We start from the raw sequence: 27,137 nt of genomic DNA, 5'->3' as shown, positions 1-27,137 counted from the left end.
GGAACAGTGTTGGGGAATTGGGGAAAGGGAACATTGTGTTTTTCCAGGACACATCAGCTCCAAGTAAAGTTGATGTCCTTCAATCTTAGTTGTGGAGGGTGCAAGCTCAGCTCCAAGTCCAGTCACTGCTTTCAATCTAGTTGTGGGGTCGCACAGCACACTATCCTAGGTGGGAGTTGAACTGGCAACCTTGTTGTTAAGAGCATGTGCTCTCACCAGCTGAGCCATCTTGCCATCTGTTAGCAGCTCAGCTCGGGTGCAGCTCACTGGCCCATGTGGGGATCAAACTGGTGACTCTTGGCTCAGAGCTCGAGCTCTTAACCAGCCGCGCCACCCAGCCAGCCCACCCATTACCTATTTCTGGTATAACATCTGCTGAAACTTCAGAATTGGATAATTTGGGGTTAACATTATTTTCTGGGTGGGACCTTTGGGTTTTTTCACCTTGCCTTAAGGGGAAGAATCACCTGTTTACATAGTAAAAAGCTATGGGAGGGGGTCTTTTGGTGCAATACTTCATAGGTTAGAACAGATAAGCAAAGAATAATTTTTTGATGTGTAAGCTAGTTTACAAAGGCCAAATTCTGTAATACTAAAGTCCACATGTTGCATATAAGATTTTGTATAGTTTCCTCAACATTGAGTAAATTTGTTGATATGTCAAATTTTAGTTTTCCAGTTACTTGAATGTGAATTCTCACATTTACAAATACTAAGGTAGTTCAAAGAATCTAAAATGAAGTTTAAATAATACTGAACACTGTTTTGCTACAGTTAATTGTATTCACATTCTAGGGAAATTAATGATACTGGGGGGGAAAAAGAGGACTTCCAGAGCTGCTTCATAAAGTGACAAGAACAATAGCATAAGTATGTTCGAAGTGAGGAGGAGCATTTTGAAGTGGATTAATGGTAATGTGTCTTTTACTGTAATAAATTTTTTATTTAAACATTCACCATATGGTTTGATCACACCTTGTATGTGGACTGATCTCACTTAGGGAATAGTACCATGATCCAACCCCCCATGCTAGCACAAGAGCAGTGACAAGAGAAGATGACAACCAACCCAGGCTCCAGAGGGATCCACTGACCTCAGAACAATAAAGGAAAATAAACTCCTATAAGGTCTTGCCACTTCCACTTCTCCTCTCTCATCCAGACAGGAAATTTGGATTTGCAAGTCATGATTGTCTGCCATTTAGAAGCTCATGAGACTTAAAAAATTTTTAAGAGTTTGAAAAACCTTGTCTGGACACAAGGTCAACAAGATTTCTAGGGTGAAAACATGCTAGATATGATAGAACACCTGCTTTCATTTTCAGACTGGAAGTCTCAATATGGTGTGGCTGTGATGACTGTATTTAAAAGTCTGCAAATGCTTTTCCAAAAAGTTGAAGTAAAGTAGTGGACGTCTCAGTGTTTCTTTTACTTAGGTAATTTCATGGGTTAGTGATTGTAAATCCCAAGAGCAAATGGAAAGAAACTAGTGGTCCACAACAGTGTGTCATATGGCTGAACAATGGTGAATGTCCCATTAAAAAGTTATCAAGGTGGGTATTTTTGTTTATTTTTCCCGATAGTGAATTTCACATATGTATCTCTGTTTGCCTTTGTTCCCTGGTTAAAGACAATTCTCCGTGTGTGTTTAAGTGAGAAAACCTTTTACTCCCTCCTCACAGAAGAAAAGAAATTAGCCATGTCCAATACTCTACTGGTAATTGTAATTGTGTCTGGCTTTTGATGGGAGTGGGAGCATTTTCAGAGATTGTTTGATCACAGGAACCTGTCATTTGTGCATGCTATATAGATATCTAATTCAAACAGACAGAGCTATCATTAAAGGTGAAGAAATAGACTTGAAATGGGTTTTGGAGAAATTAGAGAATAGAGAATTTTGATCCATCCTCCCAAACCGCCTCCCATCTGGCAACTATCAAAATATTCTCTGTATCTATGTGTCTATTTATGTTTTGTTTGTTTTTTAAATTTCACACATAAGTGAAATCATGGCATTTGTCTTTCTCTGTCTGACTTACTCCACTCAGCATAATACCCTCTAGATCCATCCATATTATTGCAGATGCAAGATTTCTTTTTTTTATGGCTGAGTAATATTTCTTTGTTCTTATGTACCACCTCTTCTTTATCCATTCATCCATTGATGGACATCAGGTTGCTTCCATATCTTGGCTATTTTAAATAATGCTGCAATGAACATATGGATGCACATGTCCCTTAGAAGTAACATTTTTGGTTTCTTCAGTTAAATACCTGGAAGTGAAAATACCGTGTCCTTCTTTGTCTCCTTTTATAACTTTTGTTTTAAAATCTATTTTGTCTAGCATAAATATTGTTACCCAGCTTTTCCTTTTCATTTCCATCTTCATGAAATATCTTTTTCCATCCCTTTTCTTTCAGCCTGTATGTGTCTTTCAATCTGAAGTGAGTCTCTTGTACACAGCATATGCAAGGGTCTTCTCTTCTTATCAACTGAACCACCCTATGTTTTCTGATTGGAGTATTAAATCCATTTACATTTAAAGTAATTGTTGATAGATCTGTACTTATTGTCATTTTATTATTCATATTTTTAAATTGTTTTTCTTCTTCCTTTTCTTAAAGAAGTCCTTTTAGCATTTCTTGTAATACTGGTTTGGTGGTGAGAAACTCCATTAGTTTTTATTTGTTTGTTTGTTCTTTGTTTTTTGTCTGGGAAGCTCTTTATCTGTCCTTTGATTTCAAATCATAGCTTTGCTGGGTAAAATAACTTGGTTGTGGGTCCTTACTTTTCGTTACTTTGAATATTTCCTGCCTATCCCTTTTGGCCTGAAGGGTTTCTGTTGAAAAATAAGCTGGTAGTCTTATGGGAATGCCCTTGTAGGTAACAACGTGTATCCCTAAAAATAAGACCTACCCAGAAAGTAAGCACTAGCATGATTCTTTTTAAAAAATTGGTGAATTGGGGAGAGGAACAGTGTTAGGGAATTGGGATGGGGGACCAGCCAAGTTGTTCTTCATTCTTAGTTGTGGAGGGCACCAGTCGCCATCTGGCTGCCCGTTGGCAGCTCGTGGCCTCTAAGCTCAAGGTGCTGTGTTACAATTTTAGTTGCATGTGGCTGTAGCCACCATCCCATGCAGGGCAGGAGTCGAACCAGCAGCCTTGTTGTTAAGAGCACATGCTCTCTCCAATGAGCCATCTGCGTGGCAGCTCAGCTCAAGGTGCCGAGCACCATCAAACAAGCAGTCTTCTTGTCAGGGGCATGTGCTCTCACTAGCTGAGCCATCCTGCCACCTGTTGGCAGCTTAGCGACAGCTCGGTTCGGGTGCAGCATCACTGGCCCATGTGGGAATTGAACCAGCGGTCCTGTTGCTCAGAGCTCATGCTCTTAAGCTAACTCTTAACCAACTGAGCCACTCGGCTGACCCCAGCCCTAGCATAATTTTTCAGGATGCTCATGATATAAGTCCTACCCCAAACATAAGTTCCAGTTAAGATCGTGAGCCAGACATGAATGTTTGAATAAATGTAGATTGTTGGGGTAAAAATTAATACAAGACCTGGTCTTATTTTCAGGGAAACATGGTAACTGCTTTTCTCTTGCTGATTTTAAGATTCTCTCTTTGTCTTTAACATTTAGCATTTTAATTGTGGTGTGTCTTCATGTGGGTCTTTTTGGGTTCATCTTGTTTGGGACTTTCTCTTCTTCCTGGGCTTGTATGTCTATTATTTCCTTTACCAGGTTAGAGAAGTTTTTATCATTATTTCCTTAAATATATTCTCAATTCTTTGCTCTATCTCTTCTCCTTCTGATATCCCTATGATGCAAATGTTTTTACACTTGATGTTGTCCTAGAAGTCCCTTAAACTATCCTTAATTTTTTGGATTCCTTTTTCTTTTTGCTGTTCTGATTGGGTATTTTCTGCTACCTTATCTTCTAAATTGCTAATTCAAGACTCTCCTTCCTCTAATTTACTGTTTTTTGTTTGTTTGTTTGTTTGTTTGTTTGTTTGTTTAGCTGAGACATCCTGCTACCTGTTGGCACCTCAGCAGCAGCACAGCTCAGGTGGGACTCAAACCATTGTTGCTCAGAGCTCACACTCTTGACCAAGCTCTTAACCAACTGAGCCACTCAGCCGGACCTCCTCTAATTTACTGTTGATTCCCACTAGTATGTTATTTATTTCAGTTATTGTATTCTTTGTTTCTGACTGGTTCTTTTTTATCTTCATTTTTATGTTTCCCATGTTTTTGTTGAAGTTCTCCCTGAGATCGTTGAGCATCCTTATAACCAGTGTTTGGAACTCTGCATTTGGTAGGTTGTTTGTCTCCGTTTTGTTTAACTCCTTTTCTGGCCCTTTGTTCTGTTCTTTCATTTGAGACATGTTTGTTTTCTCCTCATTTTTTGCTGCCTACCTGTATTTGTTTCCATGTATTAGTTAGAGCTGCTATGTCTCCTGGTTTTTGTAGAGTGCCTTACATAGTAGGTGTCTTGTGGGGCCCAGTGGTGCAGTATCCATGGTCACCTGAGCCAATCACTGCAGATATGTCCCTTGTGTGGGTTGTGTGTGCTCTCCTGTTGTAGCTGAGCCTTGGTTGCAGTTTGCACATCAATGAGAGTGATTGACCCTCAGGTTGATTGGTTGTGAGGACTTGCCGTGACTACAGTAGAGGAGCTGTTATGCAGGGGCTGACCCTACAGAGCAAGATTCACTTTAGAAGGGCTCTGGTGCTTTCCCAGTCTGCCCTTTAGGTGTGTCATCAATGGAGGCACGCAGATTGTGCTGTGGTGAGGTCTGAAGCTAGCCACCAGCTCTGCAGGACCCAGGGCCTTCTGGGAGGGGCCCCACCATGGGCCAATTTTAGCAACAACCTGTGCCCTGCCCAGGGATACCTGTATGAGCCACAGAGAAATCCACAGGTGGCCACCATCCACGCTGGGCTTCGAGGTGTCTGGGAGAGGTCAAATCTTGAACTGAGGCCAGCCTCCATTAGTGCTGGGCTTGGAGTTGCTCAGCGAGAGGTATGGGGCATACCTAGGCCAGATGCTGTTTGTTTGGGGTTTGTGAACATTTGAAAGATTTTAGGAAAGTCTGTAGCATGAGCCAGGTCAGGATGTTTGTACGAAAAATCCACTGGAAGTGGCTTGGGTTGGTCCACCAGTTAGGTGGGTTGGGATGTCAGGGAATCACCAGGGTGGGGCCAATGGTGTTAACCAGGTTGATGGAGACTCAGACATGGCAGCCACCTGCGACTGCACACTAGGTGAGTGGAGGGTTCAACAAAAGAACAATGGCTTCTGCCATTACTTCTTTCAAGGAGAAATATGCCACTTCAGTCCTCACTCTGCAGCCAGGCAATTCAGTTCCTCCCTGGCATCTTTTTAGCTGCTGCCCCAGCACAGGAGCTCAGAGTGAGGGAGTCCACTGGTGACTCTGTGTACGAGCTCTTTAAGAGGAACACCTGGGACTCCAGCCACCCTCTGTCTCACTCAGCCACAATCTCTTGGTTATCACAGCAAGAAGTTATGGGGACTTCTCTCCCTGGCAGTAGAACCCTGGGTTGGGGAGCCTGATGTGGGGCTGGGACCCCTCAATCTTCAGTGACATCCACAGCTGAGATATCCCTACTGATCTTTAACCACTACACATGGGTGTGGTGCCAGCCCACTCCATGTCACTGCCCCTTCTACCAGTCTCGAGGGGGCTTCTTCTATATGTCCTTATTGGTAGGACTTCTGTTCAACTAGACTTCAGGAAATTCCCAATGATGTCTGTTCTGTAGTTCAGTTGTAATTTTGATGTGGTCATGAGAGGATGCAAGGACAGCATTTACCTACTCTGCCATCTTGAATGTAAATAGTGCAATATTTTTTTTAAGTTTATTGGGGTGACAATTTTTAGCAAAGGGACATAGATTTCAAGTGTACAATTCTGTAATACATCATCAATATATCACATTGTGTGTTCACCACCCAGAGTCAGTTCTCTTTCCATCACCATATATTTGATCCTCTTTACCCTCATCTACCACCCTCCTCCCTGCCTTACCCTCTAGTAACCACTAAACTATGGTCTGTCTCTATCAGTTTTCTTTCTTCATTTGTTTTTATTGTTCTTATGTTGTTTTCAGTTTTATATACCACATATCAGTGAAATCATATGGTTCTCAACCTTTTCTGTCTGACTTATTTCGCTTAGCATTATAATCTCAAGATCCATACATGTTGTTGCAAATGGCACAATTTTATCTTTTCTTATGGCAGAATAGTATTCCACTGTGTATATATACCACAACTTTTTTGTCCAGTCATCTATCAAAAGACACCCAAGAGAGGGATTGCTGGGTTATATGGTAATTCTATTTTTAATTTTTTTGAGGAATCTCCACACTGCCTTCCATAGTGGCTGCACCGATCTACATTCACACCAACAGTGTATGAGGGTTCCTTTCTCTCCACAGCCTCTCCAACACTTGCTATTATTTCTCTCGATGATAGCCATTCTAACTGGTGTGAGTTGATATCTCATTGTGGTTTTTATTTGCATGTCTGTGATGATTAGTGATGTTGAGCATGTTTCCATATGTCTATTGGCCATCTGTATACCCTCATTTGAGAAATGTCTATTCAGGTCCTGTCCCATTTTTTAAGTAAATTTTTTGTTTTTTTTTTATTTTGAGTTGCATGAGTTCCTTATATATTTTGGATATTAGTCCCTTATTAGAGACGTTGTTTGCAAAAACTTCTCCCATTCTGTTGGTTACCTCTTTATTTTGTAGATGGTTTTGTTTGATGTGCAGCTTTTTAGTTTGATATAGTCCATTCATTTATTTAAGCTTTTACTTCCCTTGCCTTTCAGGTCAAATTCATAAAATGCTCTTTGAACCCAAGGTCCATAAGTTTAGTACTTATGTTTTCTTCTATGCAATTTATTGTTTCAGGTCTTACGTTTAGGTCTTTGATCCATTTTGAGTTAATTTTGGTACATGGTGACAGATAGCAGTCTAGTTTTATTATTTGCACATGTATTTCCAATTCTTACAGCACCATTTATTGAAGAGTCTGTCTTTTCTCCATTCTATGTTTTTGGCTTATCTGTCAAAAATTACCTGTCTATATTAATGTGGGTTTACTTCTGGGTTCTTGATTCTATTTCATTGGTCTGTGTGTCTGTTTTTCTGCCAATACCATACTGTTTTGATTATTGTTGCTGTGTAGTTCAAGCTGAGGTCAGGAAGTGTGATGTCTCCAGCATTGTTCTTTTTTCTTAGGATTGCTTTGGTTATTCAGTGTCTTTTGTAGTTGCATAAATATCTGATGATTTTTTTGTTCTATTTTTTTAAAGATTTTTTTATTGGGGAATTGGGGGGATGGAAACAGACAAGTTGCTGTCGTTTTTGTTCTTCAGTCTAGTTGTGGAGGACGTTGCTTCACTAGCCCAAGTTGGCACCATAATTGTGCTCTTCCCGGGTGAGGCAGATCAGTCGCCGGCTTCTGGACGGCTGCTCACTGCAGCTGCTGGCCGCTCACGCTGGCTGCTGGCTACATACAGCAGCCCATGGCAACCCACTGCCCGTCGCCGGCGACTCACGGCAGCCCAGCTCCAGGTTGAGCTGTTGTTCAACATCTTAGCTGCAGAGGGCAGTGTCACTGGCCCTCATATGTGGGATCCAAACCGGGGCCCTCTGGTGTCCCAAGCCAGTTCTTAACCATCACGCCACTCAGTCGGCCCTGTTCTATTTTTTTTTAAATGCCATTGGGATTTTGATGGGGATGGCACTAAATCTGTATATTGCTTTGGGTATTATGGTCATTTTAACTATGTTGATTCTTCCAATCCATGAACATGGTGTGCCTTTCCATTTCTTTGTGTCTTCTTCAATTTATTTTAAAAATGTCTTATAGGGCCGGTCGAGTGGCTCAGTTGGTTAAGAGTTAGCTTAAGAGCATGAGCTCTGAGTACCAGGGCCGCTGGTTTGATTCCCACATAGGCCAGCGATGCTGCGCCCGAGCTGAGCTGCTGCTGAGCTGCCAACAGGTGACACGATGGCACAGCAGGTAAGAGCACATGCTCCTAACAAAAAGACTGTCTGTTTGATGGTGGGCTACACCCACCCACAAATAAAACTGAACTCAGCACCTTGAGCTGAGCTGCCACCCAGATGGCTCAGTGGATAGAGCGTGTGCTCTTAACAACAAGGCTGCTGGTTCGACTCCCTCATGGGATGGTGTTTATGCCCACCTGTAACTAAGATTGTAACAGAGCACCTTCAGCTTAAGTCACTAGCTGCCAACGGCAGCCAGATGGTGACTGGACTTGGAGCTGAGCTAGCTGCGCCCTCCACAACAAAGATTGAAGAACAACAACTGGTCTGGTCCCCCTCCCCAATTCCCCAACACTGTTCCCCTTCTCCAATTCCCCCATTAAGAAAAAAAATAAGGGACATTTAATAAATTTATAAAAAAAATATGTCTTATAGTTTTCAGTGTAATAGGTCTTTCACATTCTTAGTTACGTTTTTTCCTAGGTTTATTACTCTTCTTGTTGCAATTGCAAAAGGAATTGTGTGTTTTTTAAATTTCTTTTTCTGAGGTTTCATTGTTTGTATATAGGAGTGCAATAGACTTTTGTATATTGACTTTGTAGCCAGCAACTTTACTGTATTCGTTTCTTGTTTCTAATAGCTTTGTGGTGGAGTCTTTAGGGTTTTCTATATATAGCATCATGTCATCTGCAAAAAGTGACAACTTAGCTTCTTCATTCCCTATTTGGATGTCTTTTATTCCTTTCTCTTGCCTGATTGCTCTGGCTAGGACTTCCAATACTATGTTGAAAAACAGACGTGATAGGGGACAGCCTTGTCATGTTCCTGAATGTAGAGCAAAGGGCTTCAGGTTTTCACCATTAATTATGATATTAGCTGTGGGTTTGTCATATATGGCCTTTATCGTGTTAAGGTATTTTCCTTTTAAACCCATTTTATTAAGTGTTTTAATCACAAATGGAAGTTGTGTCTTGTCAAAACCTTTTTCTTCATCTATTGATATAATCATATGATTTGTGTCCTTTATTTTGTTTATGTAGTGTATCACGTTGATCAATTATTGTATGTTGAAACATCCTTGTGCCCGTGGGATGAACCCAAACTTGGTCGTGAAGTATAATTTTTTAATGCATTGTTGCATTCGATTTGCTGGAATTTTGTTGAGGATTTTTGCATCTGTATTCATCAGAGATATTGGTGTGTAATTTTCTTTTTTTGTGTTATCCTTACCTCGTTTTGGTATCAGGGTAATGTCAGCCTCACAAAATGAGTTATGCGGTATTGTCCTTGTTTCAGTTTTTTTGAAGAGTTTCAGTAGGACAGGTATTGCATCTTCTTCTTTGAATATTTGGTAGAATTCACTGGTGAGGCCATATGGTCTTGGACTTTTGCTTTTGAGAAGGTTTTGAATGACTAATTCAATTTCCTTACTGTTGATCTGTCTATTTAGATTTTCCAATTCTTTGTGATTCAGCCTAGGAAGGCTATATGTTTCTAAGAACATGTCCATTTCTTCTAGGTTATTGAATTTTGTGGCATATAGTCCTTCATAGTATTCTTGAATGATCCTTTCTATTTCTGTGACATCCGTGGTAACTTCCCCTCTTTCAGTTCTGATTTTGTTTATTTGTGTCTTTTTACTTTTTATCTTAGTGAGTTGACCCAAGGGTTTGTCAATTGTATTAATCTTTTCAAAGAACCAGCTCTTTGTTGCATTAATTTTTATTGTCTTTTTGTTCTCTATTTCACTTTGTTTTGCTCTGATTTTTATTATTTCCTTCCTTCTGCAGACTTTGGGTTTCACTTGTTCTTATTGTAGTTCTTTAAGGCATAACGTGAGGTTATTTATGTGGGATTTTTCTTCTTTCTTGAGATAGGCCTGTAATGATATAAATTTCCATCTTAAAACTGCTTTTGCTGCATCCCAAAAATTTTGGTAGGATGCATTTTCATTCTCATTTGTTTCTATGTATCTTTTGATCTCTCTTCAGGTTTTCTTTGACCCAGTCATTCTTTAATAGTATATTGTTTAATCTCCACATATTTGTGGTTTTCCCCGCTTTCTTTTTGCCATTAATATCCAATTTTAAAGCTCTGTGATCAGAGAATATGCTCAGTACGATTTCAGTCTTCTTAAATTTACTGAGGCTAGTTTTATCTCCCAATATATAGTCTATTCTTGAGAATATTCCGTGTACACTAGAAGAGAATGTGTAGTTTGATGTTCAAGTATGAAGTGCTCTATAAATGTCATATGTCCATTTCATCTATTGTGTCACTTAGGGTTATTTATTTATTTATTTTGTGTTTGGGTGATTTATCCATAGCTGTGAATGATGCATTTAGGTCGTCTGTTATCATTGTGTTTTGGTCAATTTCTCCCTTAGTAATTGCTTTGTATATTTCAGTGTTCCCTGATTGGGGACATAAATATTGATGACTGTTAGGTCTTCTTGTTGTATAGTCCCCTTTATCATTATGAAATTTCCATATTTATCTCTTGTTACCCTTTTTATCCTGAAATCTGTTTCATCTGATATCAGTATGACCACACCTGCTTTTCTCTGAATACCATTTGCTTCGATTATCAATTTCCACCATTTCATTTTGAGTCTATATTTGTGCTTGTAGCTGAGATGTGTCTATTGGCAGCAGCATATTGTTGGGTTTAGTTTTTTGATCGAATCTACTACTGTGTGCCTTTTTATTGGTGAGTTCAATCCACTTACATTTAGGGTGATTATTGATATATGAGAATTTGCTATCATTCTATCTTTGACTTATTGTTAGGACTGTATCACCATTGTTTATTTGCCTTTTTGTTGCTGTCTATTATTTCAGCGTGGAAGTATTGTATGATTTTCCCCTCTGTTTCTTTTCTTTTCATGTTATATATTTCAGTTTTGGAATTTTTGTGTGTGGTTACCATTAAGTTTATGTGAAAGAAAGTTTCATATTTAGAGTATTCCATTTTCTTCAATATGCTTCCTTTTTGTATTCCCTTGTGCCGGTTCAGTCCGTTACTCTCATCCATTTTATGTTTTTCTTGTCATAAATTATCCCAATTTATGATGTGAGTTGATTTCTGCACTGCAATAGCAAGTTGTCTTTTTCCTCTTTTTCTGAAGTATTTTTTTCTTCTTTACCTTGTATGTTATGTTTTAGTGTATAGTGTCTTATTTGGTGTAGGGGTTGCCATTCCCTGCTTCTGTCTTTCTGTTTGTAATACTACTCACGGTTTTTTATTCTTCAGTATTAGTCTCGTTCAGTATTTGTTGTAGTGCAGTCGTATATTAGAAAATTCCCTCAGCTTCTGTATGTCTGGAAAGGTCTTTATTCTTTCTTTATATCTAAAGGATATCTTTTCTGGATATTTTATTCTTGGCTCATAATTTCTCTCCTTCAATATTTTGAGTCCACTCCCTCCTGGCTTGTAGAGTTTCTGCTGAAAAATCTGATGATAATCGAGTGGGATTTCCTCTGTAGGCTACTGTCTTTTTTTTTCCCTGGCTGCCTTGAGGATTTTTTCTTTGTCATTAATTTTTGACAGCTTCAATAAAATGTGCCTTGGAGTTAGCCTGTTGGGATTGAGGTAATTAGGTGTTGTATTTGCTTCTTGGATTTGAGGATCCACTTCTTTCCACAAGTTTGGGAAGTTCTCCTCAACTATTTCTTTGAGTGTACTCTCTGTTCCCATCTCCCTTTCTTCTCCTTCTGGTATACCCATTATTCTTATATTGCTCTTTCTGATGGAGTCAGAAAGTTCTTGTAGAGCCTTTCCTTTATTTTAACTCTCAAGTCTCTCTCTTCCACCATCTGTGGTATTTCCAGATTTCTTTTGGGTTGTCACAAAAGTCACGATGCATTTTTGCAATGAAAAACATAGAAAAATATGTCATGACTTTTACAACAACCCAATATCTTTGACGTCACTGATTCTTTCCTCCATGTGGTCAGCTCTATTACCTAAGCTGGCTATTTTAGTCTTCATTGCTTTTACTGAGTTCTTAATCTCCAGAAATTCTATTTGGCTCTGTTTACCCCTGCAGGGATCTGCCCAGATAGGTGGGGGCAGGGTGGGGTGGGTTATGGCAGGTGGCTCTGAGCAATGGCGGCAACCACCAGTACAACCAATCCTGCACCCAAGGCTCTCTCCCCTTTGTTGGAACTATTATATTGGGCCATGAGTTCCATGACTGTGGGCTGCAGTTCTCAGAAATGCATATATTCTGTTTTTTGATCTGACACTGCTTCTGTTCCCCTTCTAACACTGAGAAAGTGGGGGTGGGGCAAAATCTGGGAGGATAGGGAGGGGTTGGCTAGGATCCGTGCCTATGCCTTCCGTCCTCTGCTTGGCAGTAAGGGCTTAAACCATTGTTTTCACCCTTCTTCACTCAGCCTTTGACCCGAGGTCTTTGCTGTGAGGGTGGGGTTCAGCCGTGTTATATGCTGATCCTCAGGCGAGACTGTGAGCCATAAGGGGAGCACTAGCCGTCCGAATTCTTCCCTTTCCTGTGGCTGCTGTAGCTCCGGAATGCAGGGAGCTTAGAATTTAGAGCTCAGTTTGTGTCTGTCCTGTGATCCTGCGTGGCCCGCAGCTCCACTCTTCCTCCTTCCCTGCTCCCCCGCTCGCCCAATTTGCCCACCTTTAGATGATTTCAGTCATGTCCCTCTTAGTCTTGTTTCTCTGCTGCACAGTAAGTCCTTTGTGGAATTATAGCTGTTCAATTTGTTGTAAATTCCAGGGGAGATTTCAAGGGGCTCACCTCACACCGCCATTTCTATGACAGCCACATGCTACAGTTTTGTGGGGGTTTTTTTAATAGTGTTTTTAAAGTAAAGATGATAACATAAGTGATGAATGAGCTTGGCTATATTTATGTCTATTGACACTAGCTGTTGCTTCTGTGCATGCCCCTATAACAATTTTTTAAAGATTTTAATTAAAATATAGCTAACACACATTGTTAGTTTCAGGAGTACACCATAGTTATCCAACATTCATATACCTAAATAAGTGATCACCATGATAAGTCCAGGAACCACCTGACACTGTAACACACTATCACAATATTATTGACTATATTCCCTATGCTGTGACTTATTTGTTTTACACCTGGAAATTTGAACCTCTTATTCCCCTTCAGATTTCCCCTCCTTCTTAAATTTTGAATTACAGTTGACATGCAAATTTATTTTATATTAATTTCAGGTGGACAGCATAGTGATTAGACATTTACATAATTTAAGCACTGATCTCCCTGACTAGCCTAGTACCCACCTGGTACTATATATAGTTATTATCATATTATTGACTATATTTTTTATGCTTTACATGCCCATGATTATTTTGTAACCATCAATTTTTACTTTAAAAAACATTTATTGGGGAATTGGGGAAATGAACAGTGTTAGCGAATTGCTGGTTCATAAGTCAGTTTTATTTCCAGCTTTTTGAGATACCTCCATACTGATTTCCATAGTGGCTGCACCAATCTGTAATCCCACCAAGTGTGCACAGGGTTCCCTTTTCTCCACAACCTCACCAGCACTTGTTTGTTGATTTATTCATGACACCCATTCTGACCTGAGTGAGGTGGAATCTCATTGTGGGTTTTATTTGCATTTCTCTAATGATTAGTGAGGTTGAACATTTTTTCATATGTCTGTTGGCCATCCGTATGTCCTCTTTAGAGAAATGTTTCTTCATACCTTCTGCCTATTTTTTAATTGGGTTGTTTTTTTGGTGTTGAGTTTCATGACTGTTTTATAAATTTTGGATATTAACCCCTTGTCAGATATATCATTGACAAATATCTTCTCTCATTCAGTAGGTTTCCTTTTTGTTTTATTGATGGTTTCCTTTGCTGTGAAAAGACTTTTAAGTTTGATGTAATCCCATATGTTTATTTTTTCTTTTACTTCCCTTGCTGAGGGGATATATCAGTAAAAATATTACTCAGGGTAATGTCAGCAAATGTAGTCCCTATATTTTTATCTAGGAGTTTTATGGTTTCAGGTCTTACATTTAAGTCTTTAATCCATTTTGATTATATGGCATTAGGAGGCAGTCCAGTTTCATTATTTTGCAATGAGTCAGTCCAATTTTCCCAGCACCATTGATTAAATAGACTATTGTTATCCCAGTGTAAATTCTTGCTTCCACTGTCATATTAAATGCCCATATATGAATGGATTCATTTCTGGGCTCTCTATTCTGTTCCATTGATCTATGTGTCTGTTTTATGCCAGTACCATACTGTTTTGATTACTGTAGCCTTGTAGTATGATTTCATTTTGGGTAGCATGATATCTCCGACTTTTATCTTATTTCTCAGGATTTCTGTGGCTATTCTGGGTCTTTTATAGTTCCATATAAATTTTAGGATTATATTTTCTATATCTGTGAAAAATGCCCTTGGTAGTTTGATAGGAATTGTATTGAATATATATATTGCCTTAGGCAGTATGGACATTTTAACTGTATTATTTCTTGCTATCCATGAGCATGTATGTGTTTCTATTTATTTGTATCTTTTTTAAGTTCTCTATTAAGTGTCATAATTTTCTTACAGGTGTTTTACTTCTTTGGTTAAATTAATTCCTAAGTATTTTATACTTCTCGACGCAACGGTAAATGTTACTCTTTTCTTAATTTCTCTTTCTGATACTTTGTTATTGTTGTATACATATGCAACTGATTTCTGAATATTGATTTTGCATCCTGCTACCTTACTGAATTCATTTATCAGTTCCAATAGTTTTTTGGTGGAATCTTTGGGGTTCTCTATATATAGTATCATGTCATCTGCATATAATGACAATTTTACCTCCTCCTTTCCAATTTGGATGCCTTTTATTTCATTTTCTTGTCTTACTGCTGTGGCTAGAACTTTCAGAACTATGTTGAATAAAAGTGGAGAAAGTGGGCAGTCTTGTCTTGTTCCTGATCTTAAGAAGAATGGTTTTAGCAGTTCCCCATTGAGTATGATGTTAGCTGTGAGTTTATCATATATGTTCTTTGTTATGTTGAGATATGATCCCTCTATTCTACTTTGCTAAGAGTTTTTATCATAAATGACTGCTGGATTTTGTCAAATGCTCTTTCTGCATCTATTGATATGACCATATGCTTTTTATTTTTCATTTTGTTGATGTGTATCACATTAATTGATTTGCAGATATTGAATCACCTTGCACACTAGGGCTGAACCCCACTTGACCATAGTGTATTATGTTCTTAATGTATTGCTGTATTCTGTTTGCTAATATTTTATTGAGGATTTTTGCATCTATATTCATCAGGAATATCAGCCTATAGTTTCTTTTTTTTTTGGTAATATTTTTGTCTGATTGTGGGATCAGGGTAATAGTGGCCTCATAAAAAGGGTTTGGGATCTTTCCCTCCTTCTGGATTTTTTGGAATAGTTTGAGTAGAATAGGTGATAATTCTTTTTTAATGTTTGGTAATATTCACTTGTGAAGCCAGGGCTTTTGTTTTTTGGTAGCTTGTTGGTTACTGATTCAGTTTCCTTTGTAGTAAACAGTCTATTCAGATTTTCTGTTTCTTCTTGAGTTAGCTTTAGCAGGTTGTATGCTTCTAGAAAATTGCCCATTTCTTCCAGATTCTCAACTTTGTTGGCAAATAGTTGCTCACAGTATTTTTTTTTTGTATTTCTGTAGAGTCTGTTGTCACTTCTCCTCTTTCACTCCTGATTTTATTAATTTGAGTTCTCTCTCTCTCTCTCTCTCTCCTCTCTCTCTCTCTCTCTCTATGAGTCTGGCTAGAGATTTGTCAATTTTACCTTCTCAAAAAGCCAGCTCTTGGTTTCATTGATCTTTTGTATTATTTTTCTGGTCTCTATTTCATTTATTTCCACTCTAGTCTTTATTATCCCCTTCCTCATACTCCCTTGGGGCTTATTTTGCTGCTCCTTTTCTAGATCTTTGAGGCGTAAGGATAACCCATTGATTTGAGATTTTTCTTGCTTCTTCAGGTAGGCCTGCACTGCTATGAACTTCCCTCTTAGGACTGCTTTCGCTGCATCCCAAAGATTTTGGGTTATTGTATTTTCATTTTCATTTATCTCGAGGTATCTTTTTATTTCTTCCTTGATCTCATTTTTGACCCACTCGCTACTTAGTAACATGTTATTCAGCCTCCATGTATTTCTGTGTTTTCCGAATTTTTTCTAATAATTGATTACTAATTTCATAGCACTGTGGTCAGAGAAGACACTTGACATGATTTCTATTTTCTCAAATTGATTGAGACTTGTTGTGTGGCCTAACATGTGGTCTGGCTTGGAAAATGTTCCATGTACGCTTGAGAAGAATGTATATTCTGTAGCTTTGGGGTGAAATGCTCTGAAAATATCAATTAAATCCAACTGGTCTAACGTTTCATTTAAGGTTGCTGTGCCCATATTGATTTTCTATCTGGAGGATCTGTCCCTTGTTGTCAGTGGTGTGTTGAAGTCCCCTACTATGATAGTGTTACTGTTGATCTCTGTCTTTATGTCTGTCAATATCTGTTTTATATATTTAGGTGCTCCTATGTTAGGTGCATGTATGTTTACTAGGGTTATGTCCTCTTGTTGGATCGATCCCTTTATTATTATGTAGTGCCCTTCTTTGTCTTTTATTATATTCTTCAATTTAAAGTCTATTTTGTACGATATAAGTATTGCTACTCCAGTTTTTTCTCATTTCCATTTGCATGAAATATCTTACCCCATCCCTTTACTTTCAGCCTGTATGTGCCCTTTGATCTGAGTCTCTTGTATACAGCATATGCAAGGGTCTTGTTTTCTTATCCATTCAGCCACCCTATGTCTTTTGATTGGAGCATTTAAACTATTTACATTTAACATGATTATTGATAGGTGCATAGTTATTGCCATTTTGTTATTTCTGTTTCTGGTCTTCATTAGATTGTTTTTCCTCTTTCTTCTGCTTAAAGAAGTTCTTTTGACATTTCCTGCAATGCTGGATTGGGGGTAATGAATTCATTTAGCTTATTCTTTTATGGGAAGCTCTTTATCTTTCCAATTTTAAATGATAGTCTTGCTGGATAAGGCAATCTAGGTTGTAGGCCTTTGTTTTTCATCACTTTGAAGACCTCCTGTCATTCATTTCTGGCCTGCCACCTTTCTGTAGAAAAGTCAGCTGATATTCTTATGGGGTTACCCTTGTAAGTAACTTGCTTTCTTTCTATTGCTGCTTTTAGTATTCTGTGTTTGTCTTTATCCCTTGCCATTTTAACTATAATGTCTTTCGTGTGGACCTGTTTCAGTTCATCTTGAGTGGAACTCTCTGAACTTCTTGGGCTTGTATGTCAATTTCCTTCACCAAGTTAGGGAAGTTTTCAGTCACTATTACTTCAAATATGCTCTTGATCCTTTGCTCCCTCTCTCCTCCTTCTGCTATTCCTACGATGCACATGTTGTTGTGCTTGATGTTATCCAAGAGCTCTCTTAAACTATTTTCAATGGTTTTTATTCACTTTCTCTTTGTTGTTCCTCTGGGTGATCTCTGCTGTCTTGTCTTCTAAGTCGCTGATTCAATCCTCTGTTTCATCTAATCTGTTGGTAATTCTTTCCAGTGTGTTCTTTATTTCAGTTATTGCATTCTTTAGTTCTAACTGGTTGTTTTTTATGATTTCTCAATCCCTCTTTATGTTCTCAATAAGTTCCTTAAGCATTCTTATCATCAATATTCTAAACTCTGCCCCTAATAGGTTCGTTGCCTCTAGTTCATTTACTTCCTTCCATTAATTCTGGAAGGTTCTTCTTTTCTTTTACTTGGGAATTTTATTTGTTTCCTCATTCTGGCTGACTCTTTGTGTTTGCTGAGCTATATTAGGTAGATCCCCTAGGTCTCTCAGTCTTTGCTGGGTGGACTTATGTGGTATGTGTCCTTTATATTTGAATTTCTCAGTCTCCCTATTGTCCTGTGGGTGTGTTCCAGATGTGTCTCTTGTGTTGTGTGTATTCTCCTGTTGAAGTTGAACTGTAATTGCTTTTGGCTTGTTAGTAGGTGGGATTGATTCCCAGACTGACTAGCTGTGAGGATTGGCTATGCCCACTGTGTATGAGCTGCTGTGTGAGGGTTGACCCCTCAGATGAAGCTTGGCCCCTATGGGCTCTTATGCCTGTAGAGAATTCTCTTTGGGTGTTTGTCCTGTAGGTCAAACCTGGAAATGCTCTGGTTTGGTCTAGAGTTGGCCTCTGGGTGTGTTAATTCTTAAGCCTCTTGGGCTGGGCCCTGGTGCAAGGCGATTTCAGAACAAAACAAATCAACAAGCACAACAACTACAACAACAAAAAACCAAATACATTCACATGTAAAAACAACTGACAACCAACACTCAACACAAACAAAAGTATCAAAAAAACTAAAAATAATAACACCCTCCCAAAAAATAATCAATACAGAAAAATGGAAAGAAAAGGAAAAGTAGAGCAAGGAAAGGAAAAACATAAAAGAAAGGGGAAATTATATATACATATATAATTTGATTTTAAAAAAACACAGCAGCAGTCTTGGCTTAAATTCATTAAGCTATCTCCAGGTTGTTCTCTGCTGTAAAAAATCTCCTCTGTGTCTTGTGGAGGCAGAGCTAGCCACCTGGCACCCAGAGTGACTCTGGCAATGCAGTTTTTGATAAGTGGGACTATGGGGTGTGGTTGGTAGTTTTTAGAAAGTCAGTGCAGTTTCTGCTCTTGCCTGTACAAACACATGCTGAGAGCACCACAGCCAGCCACTGGGAGGAGTGTTTATTCCTTGTACACAGGTCTCCTGGGTCTTAGGGCACTTCTTCCATCAGGAGTATGGAGGCTGTGAGATTTCTGAGCTGCTGAAAGCCCAGAGCTGCTTCTTCCTCCAGCTGCTGACATCTGCATTTGCCTCAGCATCTGTAATTGCCCTGCCAGGAGCTGCCCAGGAAAGGTAGGGGCTGGGTAGTCAGATGCCTTTGTCCCCCAGCCTCTTCACTAGGTCATAACTCAAACTGGCTTTTTCCAGTTTCTTGACGGCTGCAGCACCTCTGTAATCTGACACTACTCCTCCATTCAGGGACCAGCTAAAGACTCTGGAAGGGCAGGGGTAGGATTGCTGTGGGAGGGTGAGGGTGGGGGCCTGGTTATGGAGTTTTCTCTGCTTTCTGCTGAACCCAGCTGCAGTTCTCAGCTGAGGTTTCTGCCTCAAACGCTGGGCACCATTGTCCTCTGTGCTAATCTCTTGGCAGGAGTGTCAGGCGCAGGGAGGGAGCCCACAGCCTGGCTGTTGCAATCTCTGGTCTGCTTCCTGGGGCCCTGCACCTCCACAGCATGGATGTGGGCCACATCTCTGTACCTCTCCCTTCCCCCTTCCCCTGCTCGCCCCGTTTGCCCACCTTCAGGTAATCCTTGTACCAGTCTCTTAGCTCTTCTGTGTGATGAGCAGAGAATCCTTTGATGAGTTATAGATGTTCAATTTGCGGCAACTTCCAGGGGACAACTCAAGATGCGCTCCTCACTGTCACCATTTCTATGACATCACCCATGGGATACTTCATTTTGATAAAGGGGTCAATTCATCATGAACATATAATCCTAAATATGTATGTACCTAATCACCGTTTCAAAATACATGATGTAAAACTGACATAACTAAAACAAGAAATAAGACAAAACGACAATTATATTTGTCGATTTCGTTACACCTCTCTCAGTAATTAACAGACCAAGGAGACAGAAAATCAGTAAGGATACAGAAGACTTGTAATACCTCCAATCAACTTGACCTAATTGGCATTTATAGAACACTGCATTTAACAAGAACAGAATACATAGTTTTCAAGTGCATGTGGAATATTCACGATGTTAGACAAGCTGCTGTGCCATAAAGCAAGTCTCAGTAAATATAGGAGGATAACTGAAAGTATGTTGACCACAATAGAACTAAATTAGATATCAATAACAGAAAGATAACTGGAAAATCTGCAAATATTTGGAAATTAAGCAACACACTTCTATTTTTTTATTTAAAAAAAATTTTTTTAACTGAGCCATCCTGCCACCTGTTGGCAGCTCAGCAGCAGCTCAGCTCGGGCTGGGAATAGAACTGAAAACCCTGTTGGCCAGAGCTCGTACTCTTGAGTGAGCTCTTAATCAACTGAGCCACTCGGCTGGCCCCGCAACACACTTCTAAATAATACATAGGTCAAAGAATAAATCACAAGGGAAGTTGGAAAACACTTTTAGCCATATGAAAATGAAAATACTGCACATCAAATTTGTGGGATGCAGCTAGAGCAGTGGTCAGAGATAAATTTATAGCATTGAATTATTAAACATTTATGCACTCTTCTCCCCACTCACCAACATCAGATATTATGCAAGGAAAAGGAATGGAAAACAAAATTCAGCCCTGAACTAACTCTGATCATAGACAAGTGAACCTCTACAGATAAAAGTTAAAGGAGAAGGTATAAGTGGCATCAAAAGTAACTCTGAACTCCAAACTGTTTACCTTGGTATGGATGCAGTGCAAATCTAGGCTAACAAGAGGTTAGATCCAGGAAGGTCAGTGAAGGTAGTCTGGAGAAGACAGGGGGTCAGAGTTAACAAGAGCAGCATGGTCCAGCAGAGTTGATGAATTCTGATCCCAGGACCAAGGCTATTGCTCTTGCTTTTAAAATATCTCTTGCTAAGAATGGGTTGTCCCTGGAAACTAATACACTTACCCTCCTTCCCAGAAATAAGAAGCCTCTGGATGGGTTTTGTCCCTCACTGAGATAAGAACAGAGATGCTGGTATCACAGCCTGGTTGCATTTTGTAATTCTCAAATATCAACTCTATATTAGAATCACCTCAGGAGCTGTTTTTAAAAAAACTCCAGGCTCCCACTCCGAAGAGAGAAGTTGAGTCAGTATATTTGGACTAGGTGGCTTAAAGTTTTCTAATTAATTCTGATTGTGACGATTCCCAGTTTGCAAACTGTTGGTGTAATTACCACTAATAACAATATGTCTTATGACATATGAAAAATGTGACTCATGCTGATTAAGACAATGAGAAGGTTGATGATTTCAAGCTTAGCCTTGAAAATAAAACCAAAAAAGGAAAAAATCTTTAGGTAGCATGGACTAGTATCCGAAGAGGTTGTGGGGATTTGCATCTCAAATAGGATCCGATCCTGGGCTAGTACGCTAACAGGTTGGTTTCTAGGATTCTGTGCTACATCAGAATGGGGTCTAAATTTCAAGTTCAACGTTCTTGTCCTCTTGTGCCAATTTAGGATTAAACCAGACCCCAAAAGACCTACATACACCCTCTAGGTCTCAGTAGAGACTAATTAGCTTCTTGAATATCCAAATCCTTCATTAAGTCTTCCCAGATCAACCTGTTGAGAATAAGAACTTTCCAAATCACACCTAGTCTAAGGTCATTCTTACCCTGAATACTCACCATCATCTTAAAATATAACTGGACCCCAGATGCATGTGGTATGAATATCTTACCCATTTTACATTTCACTTCCTGTTTGTATCTTGTTAGCATGATCTTTTGTCTGTATTATTGACATTTTGGATCAATTATCCTAGAAAGCACAAAAGGTGCCTGCATAGTAGTATCCTGCAGTAGCAAATCTAACTACAATTCATAAATACTCTTTGATAATAATATATATGTAACCTCAGGAAATGAGTACTTCTACATACTGCACAAAATTACTATCATGAAGGCCTTAAATATAGTACAATATCATTCTGGTTAAAATTTTGTGGGGGCAGAGGCAATAGTAGCTCTTCATCAACCTGATACTCAAGTCCAAGGACATCTAGCTGTCATCTTACAAAAAACAGAGTTCAGACTAAGCTAGAGGTTAAGTACCAGGTCATTTCCTAGCTCCTATTCCTGAAATGAAGGCTACTTCTGATTACAATGTTGCATTTCTCAAGTTTCGGTACCCAGTCCTTAATCAAAATATTCTCCTTTCCTTTTTCCTCCATTAAACACCTCCATTTAAAAACACATCAAAGGAATTAAGCTTAGTTAGCCTGACCCATGTAGAAATAATGGTGATTAGAGCTTAAAACAGTACCTAAGAATCAGAAACAAAAAGCAATTATTCTTACATTAAATTGTATCTTCTCAGATTGCCAACTTCCTTTAGTCACTACTTCCAATATCCCTAGAGTTGTTATTCTTAATCATGTCAATTTGTGTCTATAAATGCAATATCTATTTAACTAGCATGAATTAGCATCTTTTAAGCAGTTCCTTTTTATTCTCAACTCTAGACCCAATAAAATCTCTTTGGCCCTGACATTGTCTCTAGAAATGTTACTTCAATTTAAAAAATTAAATACTTAAAACCATGCTTCTGATAAGTGTTAAGAGAATATTAAGCAGCAGTAATGTCATAAGCTTCATTCTACCTAAGAGGCAGTCTTAGAGATCAGTATCCATAAAAATGAAAAAAAAATCAAAGGCCAGGCACAGTATTTAAATTAATGAGGTTTTGTTACTTGTATTGTGAAAACCAAAGAATGGTTGCATGAGTTTCTGATCTTTACCAACATGCTTATAAAAAGTCAGGCCATCAAGAGTCCCAGTTGAGGAAACCTGTCCCAAATATTCAAAAATGTTTTCCTGGATTCAACCGAACCATCAGAGACCTGGGTGCCCAGACCACATATTTTGGTGCCATTGTAGATATATCCTTACTAGAATGAGTTGAGGTGCTGACCATCAGCTAACACTTCGGGCCATTAGAAGATAACATACCTTTGTTTTATTTACTGAAAAGGCAGGGCTTCTTTATGAGAATGCAAAGAAGTTTCTTTCAGGTTTCACTGCCAGAAAATATTCTTCTCCACTGTAACTGGCTTTTAATTTGATAGACACTATAATTACTGTAACTGACCACATTACCTTTTCTGTGTGGCCTTCTAGGTTTCTCAGAGCCAATTCGTGACCCAGGTGTACATGATATTTTGGGATATTAACCTCATTTTAGGTATTAATTTCACCTAGAAACCAAAATTTGCCATTTACTTTTTAAATCCTGTACTGAATGTTTTTTTTATAAATCATTTTTGGAACATAAGGTCGAAATAAAACATACAGTAAAACTTTGGGTTGCGAGTAACTTGATTTGCAAGTGTTCCGCAAGACGAGCAAACACTTCTAATATATTTTAACTGGGTAAACGAGTGATGTCTTGCAATACAAGTAGCTTGTTTCCAGAATGAATTATGCTCACAAACCAAGGATTGGTTTTACTTAAGTATTACTGTACTTAACTTTTAAGAAAAACTAAGGCAGGCCAGCCGAGTGGCTTGTTGGTTAAGAGCTGGCTTGGGACCCCAGCTCTGAGCACCAGGCCCTGGTTTGGATCCCACATGAGGACCAGTGACACTGCACCCTCTACAGTTAAGATGGTGAACAACAGCTCAACCTGGAGCTGGGCTGCCATGTGTTGCCAGCGACGGCGTAGGCTGCAGCCCCTGCTGCAGTGGGCTGCCATAAGCTACCGTGTGTGGTCGGCAGCCAGCGTGATTGGCCAGCAGCTGGTGTGAGCTGCCGTGAGCTGCCATGAGCGGCCGTCCAGAGGCCGGTGACCGATCTGCCTCACTCAGGAAGAGCACAATGATCACAATACCAACATGGGCCAGTTAAGTGTCATCCTCCACAACTAGACTGAAGAACAAAATGGACAGCAACTTGTCTGTTTCCCTTCCCCAATTCCCCAGTGCGGTTCCCCTCCAATTTCCCAATAAAATCTTAAAATTTTTTTTAAAAAAAAGAAAAAAGAAAAAAGTCTACGAGGACTTGCACCCATATTTGGCTAAAGTGTTTCCTTGAAATAGAAAATGGCCTTATAACATGTACTAGTGACTTTCCAATAAATTGCAAATCACTTGTACATTCATCTGACAAGACAAGGCAAGATGTTCTTTTACCCCTACCATTTAAGACAAGGTAGGGGATGGGCAAGTATCTTCAAACTTCTCGCCAGCTTAAGAAAGAGGTTCAAGGTTATAAGGTTTTAGAGTTCTTTGAAACAAGACTCAGAAAAACAAACTCACCGCCTTAGATTTATCTTTTTGAGAATTGGGTAAAAGCTATAGACACAGAAAAATGCATGTGACCACAGCTTGCATTCAATTTCTGGGGAGTCTATAGATATCTTCCAAGTCCATTTATGAGCGTAAATAACTTCCTTCTAGAAAATGGCAAGCTTAGATGCCAGCCGCTAGAGCTCAGAGCCTAAATAAATCCTAGGAAAAATCCTGCATATTTCACGATTTTCATGCAAAAGGTTCAAAGATGAATGGGGATTAGTGATAGCTTCTGCTCCCATTACTTAGAAAATGTTCACAGTATGATAACTGCCTCAAAATATCCTGCTTTGCATATCTTCACTTCACAGATCACTCTGTATAAAAAACTGTAAGCCCTGCTTCACCCAACCTCCTTACCCAGGTTTATTTTTCCTCAGAGGACCTCCCTCCACTTAACATTAAATATTGTTTGCGTCAGTTGACTAGAGTGGAAGTTCTATGAGGGCAGGGACTTTGTTTTGCATTAGGAGGCACTCAAATGTTTGTTAAATAAATTTTGTATAAGATTCTCTATAACACGTTTTTGTAAATAAAGTTTTACTGGAACTCAGTCATATTCATTTACATATCATCTATGGTGGTTTTCATGCTATAATGGCAGAGCTGAGGAGATGCAACAGGATTCACATAGCCCACAAAGCCTCAAAGATTTGCTAGCTGGTCCTTTACAAAACAAAGCTTGCCGACCACCAATAGCACTCATTTGGCCCTCATTTCTCAAGCTAGATTGAAAGCACCTAAGCACAGGAGTTAGGACTTAATACTCCTTTGTACATAGAACAGCATAGATGCTTAAAAACAGCTATCACTATACAAACCCAGATTTGCTACTTCCAACGTAAGTTATTTTTTCACAGTTAACTCCAAAGTTAGCTTTCCATCCTCAATGCAGTTCTAGCAAGGCCCACAGCCATGTGTTCAATAATTTGGGGGGCAGGGAGAAGAGATACTATGCTAAGTAGCAGCAAACTTTCTTGTTCAAACTCTAAATCATGCAATCTTTAAAATGTGATGTAGGGCCAGCCGAGTGGCTCCGTTGGTTTAAGAGTGCAAACTCTGAGCAACAGTGTCACTGGTTCGATTCCCACATGGGCCAGTGAGCTGCACCCGAGGTGCGCTGCCGCTGAGTTGCCAACAGATGGCAGGATGGCTTAGCTGGTGAGAACACATGCTCCTAACAAGGTTGCCAGTTTGACTCTCACATGGGATGGTGGGCTATGCCCCAGCCACAACTACATTGAACATGGCACCTTGGGCTGAGCAGCCACGAGCCAATGGGTGGCTTCAAGGCAACTGGACTTGGAGCTGAGCTAGCTGCACCCTGCACAACTAAGACTGAAGGACACCAACTTGGCTATTCACCTTCCCCACTTCCCCAACACTGTTCTCCTTCCCCAATTCCCCAATAAAATATTTTTTTAAAATGTGAATGCAATATAACCACTGGCAAACTTTTCCCTGACATATTTCAGACAAATGATTTTGAGATAAAGCACAGTTATTTTCTCAATATCAAAATCATTCTAAGATGTATCATTTCTTTTTACACCAGGCACATTATGGGTAGTCAACAGTCACTGAATGGATCACTCTTCCATAAATAATTATTGTGGTCATCAAAATTTGCAAAATATACCTACCTGAAAAGGGGCATCAAGATTTATTTCCCTTTGCCAATGCCAAAATATGCTCAGCATCATACCATTCTTTAAAAATTATAGCCTTTATTGTCATTCTCTAAAAAAAATTAATTTGCATAGGTATCATTGGTTCCAAAGAAATGAAGAGTAAATGGTAATTCTTGGCATGATTTCAGCCCACTGTTTACCCCAGGTGCAAAGGTGAGCAAACAGGATTTTTTTTCATATTATTGAGTGAGATGTCATTTGAAAACATTATAGTCCATAAACTAAAAAGAGAGAAGGGGCTAGGAACCTTACTAAATTATATTTGCTAAGTTATTTTGAATAAGTAACAATATACACAGTGATATACAATCATTTGATAAAACTATTGTTTATTTAGAAAAAATGTTACACTGGTAGAATTTAGTAGATAAAAAAATTTTCTTTTAAAAATGTCACTGTGAAATTTTTCCAGGTGAAAGTTCAGCAATACAAAGCTCCTATAGCTGTAGAATTAAAACACAATTCACTTTTGATTCCCCCCCTGCAGATTTGTCTAACATAATTACAAGAAAAAATGGCAAGGGACAAGTGAGTGCTGGTACCTTTTTCTTTTTAAAACAGGTTTTAATGTTGTACACATACTATATAAAATGATTCCTTAGCATTGCATTAGACACTGCTCCCACTTAGTAATATTAAAAACAGGCCAAATAATAAATTAAAACTGATTTTAAAATGAAGTAAATTCAAAATGGTTCAATAATTGTTTATTTTCAATTTCAAACAATAAAAAGGAAGCATTTCAGAGTAAAATAAAATAAAAAAACTAAACCCAGGCATACTTAGTGAACCTAAAGTGAAATTCTGTACACATGTAACCTTATTTGCTTGTTAGGAACTGTATGCAGCACATTGTGCTAAAAATGTGGAATAGTGAACACTTTCAGCCATTTACTGAAAATAAACATGTAGAAACTAAGCAACAAGTTAAATACAGTAATGCACAACTCAACAATTTTAAATTCTCGGCATGAAGCAATAAAACAGATGATTGAATAATTTAAGAAGATGCAAATAGGCCCTCTTCATTCATAATTCTTGGCAATCTACTCAGGAAAATAATTGTCTGCTCACAGCTGAATAACTCCATTCCAAATATATCTGAAAAAAACAAAGTGATAACATTGATAGATAGGAAGGAAGGAAGGAAGGAAGGAAGGAAGGAAGGAAGGAAGGAAGGAAGGAAGGAAGGAAGGAAGATGGGAGGAAGGACACAGGGAAAGAGGGGGACGGGAATGAGGGAAGGAGGAAGAGAGTGAGGAATGGAGGATGGGAGGAGAGAAGAA

The 27,137-nt window shown here is 39.0% G+C and overlaps 1 pseudogene; it reads left to right on the top strand.

The window, feature by feature from the left end:
• The first annotated feature begins 8,049 nt into the window (after positions 1–8,049).
• LOC109390881 (tyrosine-protein kinase Fer-like) overlaps positions 8,050–27,137 on the top strand; it is a 28,216-nt pseudogene continuing 9,128 nt past the window's right edge.

This window comes from Hipposideros armiger, unplaced genomic scaffold, assembly GCF_001890085.2.
Source record: "Hipposideros armiger isolate ML-2016 unplaced genomic scaffold, ASM189008v1 scaffold_281, whole genome shotgun sequence".
NCBI lineage: Eukaryota > Metazoa > Chordata > Mammalia > Chiroptera > Hipposideridae > Hipposideros > Hipposideros armiger.
Note: the sequence above shows the minus strand (reverse complement) of the source record. Positions and strands in the feature narration are given on the sequence as shown.